General features: G+C 41.5%; 1 pseudogene; it reads right to left on the bottom strand.

Moving 5' to 3' along the window:
• Positions 1-10,314: 10,314 nt before the first annotated feature.
• LOC142150205 (DCN1-like protein 5) lies at positions 10,315-21,063 on the bottom strand (annotated as a pseudogene).
• Positions 21,064-21,367: the final 304 nt, after the last annotated feature.

The following is a 21,367-nucleotide window of genomic DNA, read 5'->3' as shown; positions in this document are numbered from 1 at the left end:
ACTCACGTGACTGTATTTGTGATCACGTCTTTTGTACCAATGAACGCAAGAAATCCGTACGGTAGCAAATGGATATCAGCGGTGATAAATAGTGTGCCAAGTACACTGGAACATTAAAAGTAGGATAGAAGTCACAAACATTCTTCCCTTAAATGTTTATCACTGTGTAGAAAATGCTTTTAACGGGTGAAAGCTTTGAAAGAAGTAACACGATCACAGTGTGGCCAATTACCTGAAACTAGATAACTCCAGGGGCCTAGGAGTAACAGTGTAAGAAAATACTCTTCCCAGATGCTGGACCAATCTCCGCTCCCTGTGGGCATTCACGGGATCAAGAAAACTGTACAAAATCTAAGAAGTATTTAGTGACATACAGGAATAAATTGAAAATACACAACTTAGAAGGATAGAGCATTAGCTACATAACACCAGTTCCCCAATTTCAGCATATGTTATTAATACACTTGAGAAGAGAACAGACCGACAGTGTACACGACTCACACAAATACAACATAATCAACGTACAAAAGAGCTAAACTGGTACGAACTCATTTAAAGAAGCAAGTTGTGCAATTGTCTGAGGTTCATAGCCTTATTAAATTAAAACATATGTTGTAATGATTTCAGGCTATTCATGGGAAGTATTCGCATATCATAAAACCTAACCCTTACATTCTTCACATAGGCATAACATATATATCATAAGCACACAAACATATCAATGTAAACTACACAGCAAATGCATGTTATACAGAAGACATGCCCTAGAGTAGTCTACAAGCCGTAGTCAATTTACTGAGCACAGGGTGAAATGTAAGGCCTCTGCATTGCCACATAGTGGCTAAAAGTTATACTGCAATACTTATTCCCAACAGATAGGGCCTGATTCTTTAAAGAGAGTAAATGCCGATACGCTGCGTATTGTGCGCATAGTTAGTCTGCGCATTCCCAGAACCGGACCATATGACACAGAAATGTCTAATTTAATTTCCAGTGCAAAGGACCCTTACTACAGCCTATGGGGCAGAAAGTGGAGAGGACTGGGTGTCTGCACCAGGGGCTAGCTGGCTGGGTTGGGGGCATTGCCGCCCGGTCCGGTCCCGTAGTTGGCTACCTTGGGTTGAGTCACTGGGCCACCTGCATTTTTTCTCTTTAAAATGTGTCTATGGCAGTCGAGTGTTGCCCCCCCGGGCTACAATTTGCCAGTCTTACCCAGGTATGCACGTAGTCAATGTACGGTAAGGGCGTGCCAAGCTCAAGTGCACGCTGCAACGTCCGACCCAAGCTTTGGGCATCTCTCAGGTATGTGTTTTTCTGTCGTAACTCTTCCACCAGCTACAGGTCTGGTGTGAGTGGCGATTACTAGTGATGACGGCTGTGTAAGCATGCTACAACATGTGTTTGCCATCAGGAGCTACTGTAAAAATGTATTTTATGTACAGCAGACATTAATAACATCCTAATAAATGTATTTTATGGGAAGAAAACAAAACTTTTTGTTTTATTTTTTAATATCAGTCATTAAGGAAAGAAAAGCAAAAAAAATGAGCAACTTTGCACCTGGGCAAAACCATTGTTGCATTGGAGGGGGAGGTAAATTTAAAATGTGAGGACAGATTTATAGTTGGGGTAGGGCATCTCCTAGATCAACTTTAAATGTCATTGTAAAAATAAAGCTATTAAGTATTTGTGTCCTACACGCAGGGCCGGATTAACCATAGGGCTAACTGGGCTACAGCCCAGGGGCCTCGGGCATCCAGGGGGCCCTTGAAAGTGCTCAGCAGCATTATTGATCGGTCGGGGGCAGGGGCCTCCCCTGCGCGATCAATGCTGCTGAGCACTTTCACTACGGTCCTTCCCCGTCGCTCTGTAGTCTCCTTACTGAGGAGATCTCATGAGTCTCACTCTCACGAGATCTCCTCAGTGAAGAGCGTACAGCGTGCCGGGGAAGGAGGCAAGTGCCTTGGAGGCGGCTTGGATCACCGGGGGAGCGGCTCAGATCAGGGGGGGGGCAGCACGGATCACGGAGGGGGGGCCCTCACGGGGGAATGGAGGCCCCCTTAGCCCAGGGGCCTCCATTCCCTTAATCTGGCCCTGCCTACACGAAAAAACAGCCAGTATTTATCTTATGAGCAAAGTAATAAACTAATTTGCACCCCTTGCATTGTAACATGGTTTTGTCCAGTAAACTTAAGTAAGAAAACTTACTCAAATTCTTGCCTAAGTTCCTTAATGAATTAGGCTCATTATGTTCTTTTTTTTTTGTTTGTTAATGAATCGGGCCCTTAATGTGTTATTTTTGTTACTAACTGGAAAACAGAATAGCTATAAAAATGTAAAAATATACATATATTGTATAACTTTATGTCTTTTCAGGTCACGTACTTATATAATAAGGCAAATATGTTTATTTTTATTGCCTTTTCATGTGACAGAGTTCCGTTTTGAGTGGATGAGTGACGTTATGTCTAATAATTCTGTCTAATGATTTGATTTTATTATTATTTTATTTGACTTAGAAATATTACAGGATCCAGTCATTAATAAATTCTAATTAAGGATAATGTAAGCCACGGCAGATCACTTCCTACTAAAACTTAGCACAAATATTTCTATTTTTTCAGTTGTTCCTTTTTTTAAAAATAGTTTTTACTTGTAAATATTTAATCTTCCTTTAAATGAATTACATTTAATTAAGCTAGATCACTGTTCAGTAAACAACTTATTAAATAAGTTAAAAAATTTTTACTGTGTCAAGTATTCAACATCTACCTCCAAAGGGACATTAAAATGGCTTTTCTACAGACAACACAATGAAATTGGTTACCATAGTAACACCAACATGATCTGGTATAACGGCAAAATATTACTTATTTACAAATTAGAAGTTAATTTAATAACTTAACACGGACCAATGCCACATAAGCACCACAAGTTAGAAAAATGTTGTTTAATTTCTGCCTTAACCAGTCTGATATTCTGGAAAGTTACAATACAGTGACCAGTTCTCCTACAGCCCGTTAAATAATATTGTAGCTGATCCATGTTAACAGATGTTGATGCTCATTACCCAGAATCATTTCCCCTGTTCTGCCACCTAGTGGCTTATCATTGCATTGCATCACATGAGGTTATGCTTTATTTACAATGAAAGAAAAAACAAGATACATGTTATTATAGAGTACTACATAAATATGTATTTGTATTTTAAAGCTAAATTCTAAGCTTCTATAATAAAAATGATATACAAAACCGTTAACTCCTATCAGTCACCACATGTACCAACCCCATACTTGCCAACTTTTGAAAAATGATTTCAGGGAGATTATGCAAAGGGCACTTTTGAGCCACACGAAGCACCGACAAAGTGGGCGTGTCCTGTCCTGGACAAGGGGTGTGTCCTGCTCCATCCATGAGCGTGTCTATTATTATTTCTACGACTAATTATCTTTCAGACAGATGTGGCTGATTCAAGTCCTGTGTTTGTTAGTAAGTTCGTTTGGATTCACCCGTATTTTTTACGCCCACTAACCGCGCACAAGTTGCATGCTGTTTTTTAACACACAAGTTGCGTGCAGACGTGAATCAGGCCCTCCAATTCTTCAGCCGAGTCCTTAATGGTTGCAGTTGCATATGAAGACCATATCTCAAGGCAAAAATAAACAATTCTGCCTGATTATATATACACATGGCTAAAAGGCAGAGACGTGCGGCTGGAATATAAAACAATGTACACAGTTAGAGTTGCAGGATGCATGTACAAACCAATAAATGAAATCATCTGAAATTAAAGCAGTAATCAGTAGTCTGACTTTAAACTTGTACTTTGCTTATTGGGAATGAGTATTGTGTTATTCTGACATTGAAGTCTTGTTACAATTGTAACTAGTGTATAACCCACAAACGCTTCGGCTGCAGTTTAAATATTGAATACAATTGCAGTAGGCTCCAGTTCGCTCTTTGAACGAGCTGTTACTTAGTAACTAGCAAAATATTGTGTCATTTGTTCAGCTATAATGGAGGTTTATTTTAATTGGGATTTTCAAAAACAATTAAAAATGTTGTTAGCACATTTAAAGCCACTTAAATAATTTTAAAAAAAACAAAAAACATTGTTTTTGTCAAAATAATTTATTCAATGCAGTAGTTCAGAAAATAAGTTGTTGTTTTTTAATCTATTAAGGTAGACCTGTCACCAGGTCGTATGATGTCATTCCTGTTCATCCGGTAGAGAGCGCTTATTCAGTGCTATGCTCTCTCCCAAGCGAGCGTCCTCCAGGAGCAAAGAGCATTCAATCTGAACACTGAATTCTGATGGTGAGTTTGGTCGTCAGACTAGAGCGCTTTTTCCTGGGTCGACTTCCTTAATCGCACTGTCCTGGGTTGGGGAAGCCTGGCCAGGAGAGAGCATAGCGCATTAACAGCGCTTTTTCTAAAATGCTCTCTCCCGAGCGAACAGAGGTTAATATAGGTCATTCTATAAAGTATAAAATGATCTGGATTGTGTAGGTCTTTATATAGTTTTCCTTTATTTTAGCAAAGTACTTTAATAGTTTAAATAGAACAAGTGCATTCTACAGTGAAATATAGTTAAACTAATAACTAGTTTTGGTGTGATAAAGCACCTCCTATTGTGAAGCCACAATTGGATTCACAGAGCAGTTTTGTGTCGTTCCCAGGGGCAATAAAATTCTCTGGGGTATATTTACTGAACTGCGGGTTTGAAAAAGTGGAGATGTTACCTATAGCAACCAATAAGATTCCAGCTGTCATTTTGTAGAATGCACTAAATAAATGATAACTAGGGGCCTGATTAATTAAGGATCTTAACTTAAGAAACTTCTTATTTCAGTCTCCTGGACAAAACCATGTTACAATGCATGGGGTGCAAATTAGTTTTCTGTTTTGCACATAAGTTAAATACTGACTGTTTTTTCATGTTGTCCAGGAGACTGAAATAAGAAGTTTCTTAAGTTAAGATCCTTAATGAATCAGGCCCTAGAATCTGATTGGTTGCTATAGGCAACATCTCCACTTTTTCAAACCCGCAGGTTAGTAAATACACCCCTCTGTCTGCATTATATCAAGTCTTGAGTTAAAAAAAAATCAAACATAGGGAATCCAAAAAGATAAAGCGATGTATTTCGTAGATGTTGCAGGAGGCCACGTACAAACCAATATATTACATTTGTTGGAGGGTTGGAAGCTCATTTAACTCTCTGAAATGTTTTTTTGTGGAAGCTGTGAAAAGGAGTGACATCCTGCGATAACTGGTGGATATTGCTGGCACACTTAGGGGTATATTCACTAAAGTGCGGTTTGGAAATTTTATGTGCAATTTGGAAAGCATGAGGTTAACTACGTATAAAATGTAATGTTTTTAAACCGCACAATTTTAAACCCCTTTCCAATCTTTTAAATGGATGGTATACAAACTATGTGATTTATGAAGGTGTGGTCTGCAAACCTATTATGCAGGACGGAAGTTCAAAAATGAATTAAAGAATTTAAAAAAAAAAAATCCCTTCCCCTTCTCTAACAGCCTAGCTTTGGGCTCGGTCCTCTGGGGAACGGGGGGTGGCAGGGACGAACAGAAAATCAGGCCCCCACGCCTAGAGAAGCTTGGTCCAATGCTGCATAGCACTGGGCCTCTCCTGATACCCCTGGCAGGGGGGAATCAGGTTAAAATGTTCAAATATGGTGCCCCTACAAAGGCAAGACAGACCACATGATAGCTATTCCCAGCATAAAATGGGTAAATTTCCGATGAGCACGCCAACTAGCTGGCCAGCCAGTCAGAAGCCGCCGCTTGACCAATCACGGATTGCGATGATGTGTGGTAACTTCATGTGGGTACAGCTGCAAAATAACCCTGGAGATATATAAGGGGCGCGGCTGCCAGGCAGCTCTCAAGGTGGCAGATAGGAAAAGGGGAAGAGTAGGTGGAGCCCATCGCCCCTTTCACACTGGGTTGTTAGAGGGCCAGTGGCCGCTGGATGGGAAGGGGCGACAGGTGGGCTGATGGGTCAGGTTTTAAACTTAAGGGACAGGGAGTCAGGTAATAGTTCCAACCTAATTTCCCCCACACAATTTTTGGAGCAGCATTTCTTTAAAAAAAAAACCTGTGTACATGCATTTAGGTATATAGATATAGTTATAAATATGTATGTATACAGGGGTGGATCTATAGATATCTATATGTAAAAAGGAAAAAAACATTAAAGAAAAGGTGGATTGTTTTGTTTTAACTGTGTTTTGCCTCGTAGTCGTGCTATTCCTTTAATGAATTTTCCACATTTGGTAATATTACTGTTTTGGCTCATTGACACAGGTATTAGGAAGGGAAACACGGTGAGTAAGGCAGAATAATGGGATGGGAGCCAGCAGTGGTACAGAAGCTTGCATGCCTCAATGATTGGGCCACCAAGGGCAGCGTGCCAAGGACGAGTGTAGGGGTCATTGGTGCCAAGCGCTGGTTCTGAGAGGCATTCTTGTGGTGCTTGCATGGTAGGCATTACACGCCTTGGTTTATTGAGGTGGTAACCATGACAGTCCTGCGTGTCGTTTTCATATGTTGATTCGTGAATAAAGCCGTGAGCATTTTCTACCCAATGCCAGTGTGCCAGTCTTCATGTGGTTAGCATGAGGCAATGGAGAGCTGGCTGATAGGCCTAAGGTCCCTTAATGTAGAGTAATGGAGGAGCCCTAGGGAGCCAGGAAAAAAGCTCCTACTGTGATTTATTCATCTTCTTTTCAGGGTCAAATCTGACCAAAGCAGTGTGAAAGCTGTCAAAGTCAAATAATTGGATGAAAGTATATTGATTATTATTGTTTTACCGTGCAATTGTGATCAGAACGCTATGTGTCATGGCGCAATCACATGATAAATAGCGCACGCATACACTCACACTTACACATTCACTTGTATATAGTTCATTTTTATAATAGTCATTTATGAACAGATGTTATTTAGTTCATAGTTAAATATTATAAGGTTATATGTACATGTTGGTGAGATCTAAGGTTCAGGATACAGGAAACATATCATGTCTGGTATCATTTTAATCCCCTATTTATCCGCAGACGTCCGGTTCTATCGCGGAAAGGATCGCACCTTGCGTATGCTAGTTATGGATGATAGGGAATAAATGATTAGAATGGTATTGTCTGTGTAATGCAAATAGACCAATTTGAACTAGTTCTTGGCGGGAAGATTAAGTATGAATCTTCTGGAGAGCTCACTCCCACCCTTGGATGGCATCGTTTGAACTGGCCAATGACCTGCATTACACTGGAGCTTCCTGAAGCCTGAACCTATGGAAACATGTCAAATCATCTGTATTGTTTTCACTGTATCACTGAGTTTATATAAGTAGGAGCTCTGGAACCAGCATGCAGTCACTTTGACCACAGACTTCAGGACTGAATGACTATAGCTGGATCCAGCAGAGTGCAGCGTATGTATCGGCTGTACTTATTGAACTGTTATTCTTTTGCTTTTGCTAATAAATCACTTTGTGCTTTGGAACCACACAAATTGCATAGACAACAATTATTGGTAAACGATAAAAATAACTTTAATAACCCCTACTGCTCTGGGCCCGAAAGGCTGCCCCCTCCACCCGTAGTATTATATGTCAGCGCTGGTCAATTCAGTTTAGAGTTGTGTTTTCACAAATATCTGTCTGGTAGTCTCAGTCAGGAGCAGAGTTATTCCCTAAACAATACACCCGCTCAATCTGAAGCCTCTGGTGCCCATGCTGTGTCCTACATAGTCCAACAGAGGGGGCGCAATGTATCCCCACTTTGAGGAGATCACAGTGCTGGTGTCTGATGCACAGTGGAGGAAATAACTTACTAAAGAAATTCAGGTAAAGAGGGATGAAGGAGAATTTTCAATTGCATTTAATGTCACATAGCAATAATTTATGATCTGCAACTGATCACCACAGTGCATACAAGTCGGGAAAAGCCACTATGAGAAAGACAATTTAAATGTGTATTCTCTCAGGTTATCAGTATCACTGAGATATCAGCGGTCATAACTGGATCCATACCTGATGGGTGAATGGGAATAGTAAGGAGATGAGATACAAAATATCCAACGAACATGACACCTAGTATGGTGCAAACAGCAGGTTCCCTGGAGCCGAGACAATGAAACCAAATCCGGGTACATCACAGAATAGGTACACAGCCCAAAATGGCAATTCAGAAAGGGTGCAATATCCACTGCAGACCATTCGTCCTTTTTTTTTTTTAATGATTCTAGAATCTTTATTGCAGCATGAAAATTAGACAAACAATTGGACAACAAACATGACATTTGGGAGAAAAAGTTAAGAGCAAGTGAGCTACCATGTGTCAGATACAACATATTCCATCTCCCTTTTATAATCCACTCCGAAATTGTAATTATAATGTGGGTTCTGTCACTGCTCAATGTAAGGACCTTATGCTGAGAAAATTAACAATATATAATGACACTGAGAGACACGTTTAGCGAAATAGGGAATCTGCTTAAATAACGGGTGGATTTATAGCAGTGGGTTTAGTATTTGGGACAAGCATGGAGAGGCGATATAGGGACTTGAATGCAGGAGGCCGGGATACAAAGTGGCTCTAGACTATTTATTACAGACGTTGACCAATGTTATATTAGCTGTAGAGTCATTTGTAAAAACCAGCACAAAGACCACATTTGAAAAAATTGAATAGGTAAAGGTTTATTTAATAACCTGGTCAAACTCACAGCTCTAAGCATAGCGACCAGAAATTTGCTTCCACTAGTTAAAGTCCTGCTGTTAAAAAACAGTATCTGACTGACTTCCATAAGCAGCAGTCAGCAGACTGGTCCACTTCCGTTATAAATTCAATGTTCAGCAGGTCTAGATCACAGGAAAGATGCCAGTCACAGGGGGGAGACTGCTGCCCCTGATTAGCTAGTCATAGGGAGGAATTCAATTGACCGCAAGTTTTTCTTTTTTCCCTCAGCGGTAAAAAAAAAAAATCCCACGCGGGTTTTCAACTGATATAATGACCGTTTTAAGTTAACGCAGCATGAAAACTCGTGCAATTCAATTGAAAAAGAGGCAACGCTGCCCCCGAGCGTTAATCATTGTGTTTGCGAGTTTTTAGGGGAGTGTTTAACGCTGTCATGTATAACACAAAGAAATGACTGGCATACATTTTCATACATTAGATTGCATTACACAACCATTCTATTTGATAATATCTACATTACAGTACTTTCTTCAGCATATTTTTTATTTAACTATTTTTTACTATAGAATCATCTATACCATTTCAAAACACATTAGTACATACATATTTGTACCAAAAACATACATAAATATATTTAATTAGTGATTTTTATTTTATTTTATTTTTTTATGGGTTTTTTTTCTCATTATTTATTCACAAGAAAATCAACTTTTACATGTTAGGCATTACTGATAAACATAGTTTATCTTTTTATTTCATTATTACATGATTTCAAATAGTTTTCTTAGGTTTTTTATTTTTATCACACCCCAAAGAGGTGCGAGATAAAACAGCATATTGGCCTGTTTAATCCGCCGTGTTAAAAAACAATTGAATAGCTTTTAACGCGGCTGCCTCTCGCACGCGCATACTTTCAATAGACCTTTTACTGGAGCGCGAGGGGACCGTTTCATGAAAAAAAACTGAGCGTTAAAAATGGAATTGAGTCGCGGGTAAAGTTAACCCGCTCGAAAATGATAAAAAAAACAGCGTTAAAATGACTTAACACTGTCTTAAAAAATATCTTGCGGTCAATTAAATTTCCACATAGAGTGGGATATTGGCAAAATTAAACTGCAGTGGCATCTCCCTTTAATTAAACTCTTAATGAGTGTACTAATGAAAAGATGCTTAAAATTAGACCCACTTAATTGGTTCTAAGCTTGAGACACATCGACAATCCATTTGATAGAAACTGTTGCAAGTTCAAATGTTAAGAATATTCAGAAACTCTTAAAATGGGAAATTGCAATATTTGACTACACGTTACTTCCCCCCTTGACAATGGACCATTCACATTGTCATTGTAAAAAAAACAAGATACCAACTACACTGGTGTATAGATTGTTAGACACAAGAGAACTTGTAAGATAAACCAAAAATGTTGTTTTCATCCCGGAAAGTCATCAGTGAAAACACAAAACTTATTCCATGTCCTAAATAATTGAATGGGTTGGAAGCCAACACTGATCATTATCTTGTGAATTAATGATTTAAAAAGAAAGAAAAAGTCAGAAAAAGATTGCCATACTTGATAAGTACTATCACATATCTTTATTTGTGGTGAAAACAAGTATAAATGTACAACAAAATTATAATAAGTAGACAGCTTCACCAAAGATGAAAATATGCGTCAAACACTTCATGTTAGGACATCTGAAGAGATCTTACTATATTGTCTGATGGACTTTATTCCACTCCACAAATTCGTAGAGGAGAATGGGCCAGGAGCCATTTTCATCGTAGCTTCCCAGATCGGCTTGGAAAGTCTGACTAAACTCTAACACCATGTTCTACTGATCTTTTCTGATACCCGTGTGTCTCCATTGCTCCAGAAACTGATAAAATGTAGAAAGTAAGGGCCACGTTCTTCCTAGCAGCAGTTATGGATTTCGCTGTATCGATATCCAAACTAGGGATGTGCACCGGCGACTTTTGAGGTCTCGTGTTTTGTGTTTTGGATCCGGATTTTCGTTATTTTTGAGGTTCGGATTTGTCTCGCAAAACACTTGACGAAAGGTCTCGGTTCGGATTTAAGGTATTGGATTCGGATTTTTTTTGAAAAAAACATAAAAAGTTTAAAAATCAAGTTTTTGGGCTTATTTTCACTCCTAGGCTATTATTAACCTCAATAACATTCAATAACAAGCATTTCCACTAATTTACAGTGTATTCTGAACACCTCACAATATAGTTATTAGTCCAAAACGTTGCAACAAGGTATCTTTCTGGACTGCGTAGAGGAGTGGGTCACCACAATATATATTAAAAACCCTGAACTTTTATGATTCGCACCAATAATTGTACCTGGACTGCGTAGAGGAGTGGGTCACCACAATATATTAAAAACCCTGAACTTTTATGAATCGCACCAATAAATGTACCTGGACTGCGTAGAGGAGTGGGTCACCACAATATATATAATAAGAAAACCATCAACTTGTTTGATTCGCACCAATAAATGTACCTGGACTGCGTAGAGGAGTGGGTCACCACAATATATTAAAAACCCTGAACTTTTATGAATCGCACCAATAATTGTACCTGGACTGCGTAGAGGAGTGGGTCACCACAATATATTAAAAACCCTGAACTTTTATGAATCGCACCAATAAATGTACCTGGACTGCGTAGAGGAGTGGGTCACCACAATATATTAAAAACCCTGAACTTTTATGAATCGCACCAATAAATGTACCTGGACTGCGTAGAGGAGTGGGTCACCACAATATATATAATAAGAAAACCATCAACTTGTTTGATTCGCACCAATAAATGTACCTGGACTGCGTAGAGGAGTGGGTCACCACAATATATTAAAAACCCTGAACTTTTATGAATCGCACCAATAAATGTACCTGGACTGCGTAGAGGAGTGGGTCACCACAATATCTTAAAAACCCTGAACTTTTATGAATCGCACCAATAAATGTACCTGGACTGCGTAGAGGAGTGGGTCACCACAATATATTAAAAACCCTGAACTTTTATGAATCGCACCAATAAATGTACCTGGACTGCGTAGAGGAGTGGGTCACCACAATATCTTAAAAACCCTGAACTTTTATGAATCGCACCAATAAATGTACCTGGACTGCGTAGAGGAGTGGGTCACCACAATATATATAATAAGAAAACCATCAACTTGTTTGATTCGCACCAATAAATGTACCTGGACTGCGTAGAGGAGTGGGTCACCACAATATATTAAAAACCCTGAACTTTTATGAATCGCACCAATAAATGTACCTGGACTGCGTAGAGGAGTGGGTCACCACAATATCTTAAAAACCCTGAACTTTTATGAATCGCACCAATAAATGTACCTGGACTGCGTAGAGGAGTGGGTCACCACAATATATTAAAAACCCTGAACTTTTATGAATCGCACCAATAAATGTACCTGGACTGCGTAGAGGAGTGGGTCACCACAATATCTTAAAAACCCTGAACTTTTATGAATCGCACCAATAAATGTACCTGGACTGCGTAGAGGAGTGGGTCACCACAATATATATAATAAGAAAACCATCAACTTGTTTGATTCGCACCAATAAATGTACCTGGACTGCGTAGAGGAGTGGGTCACCACAATATATTAAAAACCCTGAACTTTTATGAATCGCACCAATAAATGTACCTGGACTGCGTAGAGGAGTGGGCACTGGGCACCACAATAAAATATATAAAAAACCTTCAACAGGTCTGCATTACACTACACATACGGCTGCTCCTCCATCCTCTCCATCATATACATGTTGGAGTTTTAGCGTGTGACAACCTCTTGTTTTTGATAATGTCAGTGCATTTTGAATATTTTTCAATTTGCCCCACACCACTGAATGTACTTTATCTATGATACGCATCTATCTATCTTGACTGCGTAGTGTGGTGGCCCCGGTACACAATTTGGTACCGAGGCCACAATATAATTAAAAAACCCTCCACGTGTCAGAATTCCACCAAACAAGTATCTGGACTGCGTAGTGGGGTGGCCCCGGTACCCAACTTGATACCGGGGCCACAATAAAATAAATACACCCTCCACGTGTCAGAATTCCACCAAACAAGTATCTGGACTGCGTAGTGGGGTGGCCCCGGTACCCAACTTGATACCGGGGCCACAATAAAATAAATACACCCTCCACGTGTCAGAATTCCACCAAACAAGTATCTGGACTGCGTAGTGGGGTGGCCCCGGTACCCAACTTGATACCGGGGCCACAATAAAATAAATACACCCTCCACGTGTCAGAATTCCACCAAACAAGTATCTGGACTGCGTAGTGGGGTGGCCCCGGTACCCAATTTGATACCGGGGCCACATTACCTCCTCCAATTTCCAAGTGTAGTGTTTATAACATCTTAACACTACACTAATTCTAGCACGTCAAAACCTCTTGTTTTAAATAATGACAGGGCATTTAACTTTTGATTTAATTTATTGAATTTGTTGGCATTTTCTTTTACTTTTTGAACATGGCAAACGACTGTTGAATGGTCACATAATGCCAAAAAAAAAGGTGCAAGATGGAATTGTCCTTGGGCCCTCCCACCCACCCTTATGTTGTTGAAATAGGACATGCACACTTTAACAAACCAATCATTTCAGCGACAGGGCCTACCAAACAACTGTGGCTGAAATGATTGGTTTGTTTGGGCCCCCACACCAATAAAACAATTCATCTCTCCCTGTACAAACTAAACAGGCTCTACTGAGGAAAGATGTCGTCCTTATCCTCAACCTCTGATTCCTCTCCCCCTACAGTGTGTACTTCCTCCTCCTCACACATTATCAATTCGTCCCCGCTGGACTCCACAACCACAGTCCCTCTGTACTGTCTGGAGGGCAGTGCTGTACTTCATTGAGGAATTGATTATTCATTTTTATAAACATCATTTTTTCAACGTTGTGAGGAAGCAACCTCCTTCGCCGCTCACTGACCAGGTTCCCCGCTGCACTAAAAACTCTTTCCGAGTACACACTGGAGGGGGGACAACTCAGTTAAAAAATAGAGCCAGTTTGTACAGGGGCTTCCAAACTGCCTTTTGGAGTTCTACCACGTCACTACCTCTAGTTAATTTAGATTGCAAGGCTTGTAAATATAAATACTTTGAAGATAAAAAAAAGCAGGCTGCACAGACTGTGGAGCTAGAAAGTGAAATTAAATGGACCACGTTACTTTGGTGGCTATCTATGCCCCCCCCCCGCCCTACACTTGTAGTTGAATATAAATAAAGCAGCCTGCATAGACTGTAGAACTAGCAATTCAAATATACAAAGAAATGGACAAAGGCAGTTTGGTATCTGTCTGCATCAGATCCCCTCTCCACTAGGAGTAAAACAGAAAACTTTTCAGCCGTTATATAATCTAGAATATAAATAGAAATTGAGAAATGCAATTTGGTATCTGTCTGCATCATAATCATCAACATCCTCCTCAGCGCCAGCTACATCAATATCCTCCTCCCAGTGCACAACATTCACACCTTCATTAGCCAAATCTGTAACTGGACTGTGGGTGATCCTTCCAGCATATGCAGAGGGCGTGCTGCAAATGCTGGATGGAGTCACCTCTTCCCGTACAGTGATGGGAAGGTCAGGGTTCACAACCAACAACACCCTTGGACTCGCCTTGGGGATTTGTGATGTCATCTGTTTATAAGGCAGAGTTCTTTGCTGTTTTGTTGTTGTTGCTGACAGCATAACTCTCTTAAATTTTTTGTAGGGGGGGGGAGGAGGGCTTTGATCCTTGGGTGAAGTTGGACCACTAGTCATGAACACGGGACAGGGCCTAAGCCGTTCCTTGCCACTACTTGTCGTAATTGGCATATTGCCAACTTTACGTTTCTCCTCAGATGATTTTAAGTTTCTTTTTTTGCTGTTTTTTGAGAACTTGGGCTTTTTGGATTTTACATGCCCTGTACTAGGAGATTGGGCATCGTGCTTGCCAGACGACGTTGATGGCATTTCATCGTCTATGTCATGACTAGTGGCAGCAGCTTCAGCATTAGGAGGAAGTGGGTCTTGATCTTTCCCTACTTTATCCTCCAAATTTTTGCTCTCCATTATATGTAGCACAAGATACTGCAGAATGTGTGAACTTGGTAATATTGCAGTACCAATGGACTTATAATGCTGGATTGGTTTTGCAAATTTGGTTATAATTATTATATATTTTTTTTTTTTTTTAATTTTTTATTTTTTTTTACTTTTTTTTTATTTTTTACAAACTTGGGAATAATGGGGAAATAACTATGCCCTTAGAAGCACAGAGCACAGGACACAGCACCACTGGACTGAACAGGACACGGCACAGGACCCAGCAGCACTACGGAACTCAGCAGGACAGAGCACAGGACACAGCACCACTGGACTGATACTGCAGAATGTGTAAACTTTGTAATATTGCAGTACCACTGGACTTTTACTGCTGAATGTGTGAACTTGGTAATATTGCAGTACCAATGGACTTATAATGCTGGATTGGTTTTGCAAATTTGGTTATAATTATTATATTTTATTTTTTTTTTTAATTTTTTATTTTTTTTTACTTTTTTTTTATTTTTTACAAACTTGGGAATAATGGGGAAATAACTATGCCCTTAGAAGCACAGAGCACAGGACACAGCACCACTGGACTGAACAGGACACGGCACAGGACCCAGCAGCACTACGGAACTCAGCAGGACAGAGCACAGGACACAGCACCACTGGACTGATACTGCAGAATGTGTAAACTTTGTAATATTGCAGTACCACTGGACTTTTACTGCTGAATGTGTGAACTTGGTAATATTGCAGTACCAATGGGCTTATACTGCAGGATTGGTTGTGAAAATTTTGTGGTAATTAAAAAATATTAAAGTAGTTTTTGGTATTTTATAAAAAAAACTTTTTTTTATTTTTTTAAACACAGGGGAATATTGGGGAAATAACTATGCCCTTAGAAGCACAGAGCACAGGACACAGCACCACTGGACTGAACAGGACACAGCACAGGACCCAGCAGCACCACTGACCTCAGAAGGACAGAGCACAGCACACAGCACCACTGGACTGATACTGCAGAACACAGCACAGCACAGCACAGCACAGCACAGCACAGCACAGCACAGCACAGAACTAAACAGCACAGAACTAAACAGCACAGAACTAAACAGCACAGAACTAAACAGCACAGAACTAAACAGCACAGAGGACCACCTAACACACCCTCCCTCTACCCTGATCAATGCCCGAGTGAAGATGGCGGCGACTAGCGGGGAATTTATAGGATCCGAGTATCGCGAGATCCGACAACGGGATTATGAGTCAGAGCCTCAGTTTCACTTTTGAATTTGGCGCCAATACCCGGATCTGTCTCGGATCCGACTCGGATCCGCACCGTTCGGGTGGGCTCGGATTTCAGAAATCCGAGCGCGCTCATCCCTAATCCAAACCTTGTCGATCTTTGTCCCTAGCAAAAAGCAAAAGCATATTGGTAAATACTTGGTAAATGTGGTGTCATCGTTCAGTTGAGCGCGTAGATAATCAATTTGACCCTGTAACTTCTCTGGGCTGTCACAATGTAACAAGCTCATTCCTTTTAGCTATTCCTCCTTTGTGAAAAAGCCCATGTCTTTAGCCTCCAGCCTCCAGGCCAGAACCAAGATAATTATAGTCTGGTTCGACGTCAAGTTTCTCACGGAATTTTTCCATAGCTTCAGGCCCGATAATTTCGTCTGGACCTGCGTATTCATAAGAACAAGCCAGGCACCTTGATAGAAAACTGATCTTCCCTTATTATTCTGCTAAATGTTTTTCTACCTTTCTCTAGGTTCACGCCTTTAGCAGAGGGTGGTTTCCTCCTCTTGTTCTCAGACATATTGTCGTGAGGTAAAGTATAGTCAGGTCTTCTCTCAGCTCCCGGGCGTTGAAGCCCAGGTGGGAGTGCACAGATTTACTGGCCGGACGATTGATAAGGTCTTTACACTTTCTATAAAATTTTGTTGAGTTCTAGAGATGTTGGAGAGCCACCAGAAGACGTCTGTCCTCTATCGTGGATGGATCAGCGCTGTTTCAATGTGTCATCACTTAGAGGAGCAGCAAAGCCTACAGGACTCTAAACAGAATGGAACATGTCAGTAAGTGTTTTCTTAAAGATATGAAATAAACAATAATTTGTGTGCATGTATATATATACACACACACACACACACACACACATATATATATATATATATATATATATATATGTATATATATGCAAATACGGTATAGAGAGAGAGAGAGACTGACTCCGGGATTTTCCCCTACATCTACATGTTATTTCACAATTAATTGGATAAGCCGATAAAACAAATTAATCAGGATTATTTAATTAGCAGGTATTATGTCACAATAGCACTTTAGCATCAAGTATATACAAGCATATAAATATAACATTAAGGAAATCGCTTTAGTCAGCACTCCCTACTGTACCTCGCTTTACCTGATAGTCTTATATAAGTGCCTGTTATTGCATAAAGTAATACTCCAGTTTCCCCTTATTTTCACTCAGATAATATATTTAAACAATCATACCTTCCATTCAAGAAACGTTACCTGAGACAGTCATCTATTATTAGCCAATCAGCTTATAAGTAGAACAGGTTGCGCAATAATCAGTCACCGTTATATCAATGTAATCTTCTGTATATATGAAATGTATTCCAGTGGCGGATCCAGGGGGGGGGGGGCGATCGGGGCGATCGCCCCCCCTAGCAGACACTTGCTGCCGACGGATGCACACTATGTGCAGGTCCGTCTAGCCGTGACAGGCAGGGACAGTGTTCTGCCCGGCTGCTCTGATTGTGTTTAAAACACAATCCGAGCAGCCGGGCAGCACACTGTCCCTGCCTGTCACGGCTGGACGGACCTGCACATACTGTGCAGCTGTCGGCAGCCTAAGATTTTAGAAAGGGGCGGGGCCTAAATCGCCCCCCCCTAAATCGCCCCGGGTACAGTACTTTTCTAGATCCGCCCCTGATGTATTCAGGGTCGGATTGGCCTGCCGTGAAGCTGGGCTATCCCCCAGTGGCCCCGACCCCTGTAAACTCTGCCCTCTTTGTTCGTGGGGAAAGCAGGCTTTTTTAAAAAAAAAAAAATTATATATATATATATACTTACCACATCATGGCGCCGGTGCTCCTCCTCCCTCCTCTCTGTTCGCATTGAATGTCAGGTGTGACATCATCAAGTCACGCCTGACATTGAGTGAGGAGTGGCGCAGAGAGAACCCAGCACGGAAAAAAGAAGACAGAAGACAAGAAGAGAAGAAAAGATATGAAAGAAGCTGAAGGGAAGGTAAGTAAAAGAACGGAGACAAGGGGAGGGAAACAGAAAAGCACAGAGTGATGAAGAAGAGGGGGGCAGGTACAGAGTGATGAAGAAGAGGGGGCAGAAGGGGACAGAGTGATGAAGAAGAGTGGGGGGAGGAGCAAGTATTAATCGTGGGTCCTATTGATTTAACGCTGGGTCTGGTTGGAATTTTCTAAATGTACCCATTTTTTATTCCAAATAGGGCCCCCAACATTCCAGGATCCAGACAAGTCGCAACTATTGAAACTAGCAGCCTCCAGTGGTGAAAGTGACAAAAACAGGTAGGACAGTCTGTCAAATATTGTGATTCTAGTGGGAAAATCCTGATTTTTGGTGACTGTTCTGTCCAATCTAAGGGGCAGGCCAAGTCTGTGAACTCTTTATGTACACACTGCATTCTTTATTTACTACATTATGGTGCGAGCTGTCCTTCCTGGGCTGACCACTCCCCCTCTAGTGTCTGATCTCGCCTCGATGATGGCGGGCCACACCCCCTCTGGTGGGCCCCTAGCGTTGCAATCCCCTGGTGGGCCCTTCATACCCCAGTCCGACACTGAATGTATTCAACCATATCCAGTCTTAAAGATTAAATAATAGCTCTTCTTACCATACTCTCCATGTTTTCAGAAATACTCATAACATTGGGAAGATTAGAAACCTCTTTCGGCAAAAACATAACCATTTTAATTTCCCAACAGGATTCTGTGGTAAACCTGGCAACAATTAAATATTGGCAAACTGATAGCTAAATTAACCTGAGAATCATAACATTCAAGCCTTGTAGCACAATTATATCTATACCGGAACACGTTATGGCTCACAATGTTTACCATCAATAACACTAGCATTAGATTTTGCTCAATTTCTCTTCTTACATTAGCACACATATAATGACAGTTATTTAGCAAATATTGCTATTGGGCCTGAGTCATTAAGGAGAGCAAAGCATAAACACGTAGTAACTTTGCACCTGGGCAAAACCATGTTGCATTGGAGGGGGAGGTAAATTTAAAATGTGGGGACAGATTCATAGCTGAGGTAGGGCATGTCCTACATGAACGTTAAACTTCAATGTAAAAATAAAACTATCAAGAATTTGTGTGCTAGATGAAAAAACAGACAGTAATTAACTTATGTGCAAAACAATAAATTAATTTGCACCGTAACATGGTTTGTGTCACAGATCAGTCACTGGTATCTTATATCACTTTCCTTTTCTTCTGATCAATGGACATTGGACGTTAATTCCCTCTCTAGTCAGAAGGATCAACCATTACCTGAACTCCCGCTCTCAACGGAGGAGGAGACCATGGAGGGAGACAGATCGCCAGCTGACCGCAAGATAAGTACTTTCTTTTTTTTTCAGTTTTTTTTTTTTTCCTGCCTTCGACGGTCCCCCCTGGGCTGCAGGGCCCCCGGGCACCTGCCCATTGTGCCCAATGGGAAAGACGGCCCTGCTTGCCAACTCTCCCGGAATGTTCCGTAGACTCCTGAAATTCGGGTCAGTCTCCCGCATCCCGCTGCAGCCACCACGTCATTTACGCCGTGGAGGCGGGGCCAAAATGATGCAATTTGCCCAGCCCCGCCCCCTCCCGCCCTCCAGTCACGCCCATCTCCCGGAAACAGAATAGAGAAAGTAGGGAAGTATGCACTAGTCACAGAGCCTTCCCCTGCACTGACAGGGCAGCTGGGTGCCAAGCTTAGTGTGGTCATGTGAGACAGTGCCATAAATAGACATTTTAGTGCCCTGGGCGCAGGGCCGGTGCTAGGGTCCTCGGTACCCTAGGCACAATTTTAAAATCCCGCCCCCTGAGTCTCAATGCGCCCCCCTATCCCGCCCTGGGTCTAAATGTTCCCTTCCCCTCTTTTTCCTTACCTTAAAGGCGCTCCTCGCTGCTCACTGACACTGTCGGGCCGTGATGATGATGTCACGCCCGACAGTCAGTGAGGGGAGGGGGGAGTGGAGGAGATTCGTCGGAGGAAAGGTCCGCCCCATCAGCTGATGGAGGGGAGGAGGGCGGTCGCGATCCATGGCCCCTCGCCACTCCCTGTGGATTCATCGGAAGCTGTGCGGCGGCCGCGGAAATTATGCTCAGCGGTCGCCGCACAGTATTAAAGTACAACGGTAATTAAGTACCCTACTTCTGTGGCACCCTCCAGAGCGAGACAGGGAACCGGCACCCCCCATCTAAGTGGGAGTGACATTCGCCATATGGGTGTGGCCAACCTAATGTGGGGGTGTGGCTAGCACTTTACTGAAAGAATTCTGTTACACATATTTGTGCAAATGCATGATATATATATATATATATATATATATATATATATATATATATATATATATATATACATACAGTGGTGGGATTCAAATAAATAACCGGTCATGCTGCCTGCTTTGCTGCCCCTTGCTCCGTTCCTTCACTTACCTTTTCTATCGGCTGACGTCACGCCCGACATCCGGTGCGGGCGGGGCAGGTGCCGACGCCGCAGAGAGGTGAACACGTTGGGACACGTAGAGGCGTTGCCATCCCTTAGAAATTAAATTTTCTAAGTTGTTTTTTGTAAATAGTTTCTCAGAGCCAAATACTGAAATACTTTTAGTATCTGTCAAGCTTATTCATGTTTTTATTCGACTAGTGAAGGGAACTTCCACCGTCTCTTCCCCCCGGCTTTTTAATGTTAATGTTTTTTTAAATATATAAAGAAACTTGGATATTATGGAACCTCATCTCTCTTTTTGTGGTTTGAGAATCCTTGTGAATTGAATTAGAAATGGTTATTTTGAAATATTAAAAGTTTTTATGCAGCTAATGGTAGAAGAAAAAAAACCTCTGCTAGTATGAGAGAGAGAGAGAGATCCACCCACTCACTAACAGGAATTTTGGCATTTGGAACGCAAGTTTGCATCGCCCCTTGGGCTTGCGCCCTGGGCAACGGCACCGCCCGCACCTGCCTAGTTACGGCTCTGATGTGAGATGATCACATGACCACACTAGTCACAGAGCCCGCCCCTGCACTGACTGGGCAGCTGGGTGCTAAGCATAGTGTGGTCATGTGAGATGATCACATGACCACACTAGTCACAGAGCCCACAGGGCAGCTGGGTGCTAAGCTTAGTGTGGTCATGTGAGATGATCACATGACCACACTAGTCACAGAGCCCACAGGGCAGCTGGGTGCTAAGCTTAGTGTGGTCATGTGAGATGATCACATGACCACACTAGTCACAGAGCCCACAGGGCAGCTGGGTGCTAAGCTTAG

Source organism: Mixophyes fleayi, chromosome 4 (genome assembly GCF_038048845.1).
Source record: "Mixophyes fleayi isolate aMixFle1 chromosome 4, aMixFle1.hap1, whole genome shotgun sequence".
NCBI lineage: Eukaryota > Metazoa > Chordata > Amphibia > Anura > Limnodynastidae > Mixophyes > Mixophyes fleayi.
The sequence above is the reverse complement of the archived record's forward strand: the minus strand, read 5'-3'. Positions and strand labels throughout refer to the sequence as shown.